We start from the raw sequence: 562 nt of genomic DNA on the forward strand, positions 1-562 counted from the left end.
GGGAGGGACTGCTGGAGGGCTCCAGGGCATGTCTGGCCCATCTCACTCAGTCCCGATCGGCCAGACCCCAGCAGCAAGTTAACCTACCAGTCGAAGCGTCTGCCCCCTAGTGGTCAGTGCTTGTCATAGTGACTGGTCAACTGTCTGCCCCCTGGTGGTCAGTGCACATCATAGTGAGCAGTTGGGTGGCCTTAGCATATCATTAGCATATTATGCTTTGATTGATTGAACGGACGACCTGACACTTAGCATATTAAGCTTTTATTATCTAGGATGTATATCCACCAATCCAGTATCATCCTAGATCAGGGGTGGGCAAACTTTTTGACTCGAGGGCCACAATGGGTTCTTAAACTGGACCGGAGGGATGGAACAAAAGCATGGATGGAGTGTTTGTGTGAACTAATATAAATTCAAAGTAAACATCATTACATAAAAGGGTTCAGTCTTTTTTTTTTTTTAGTTTTATTCATTTCAAAAGGGCCGGATCCTTGCCCACGGCTGCTCTAGAGTGATGCTTTCTTAATGCAAATAACTCACCTGCATTGGCTTTAAGGTCTTC

The sequence above is a fragment of the Myotis brandtii genome, unplaced genomic scaffold (genome assembly GCF_000412655.1).
Source record: "Myotis brandtii unplaced genomic scaffold, ASM41265v1 scaffold1135, whole genome shotgun sequence".
Lineage (NCBI taxonomy): Eukaryota > Metazoa > Chordata > Mammalia > Chiroptera > Vespertilionidae > Myotis > Myotis brandtii.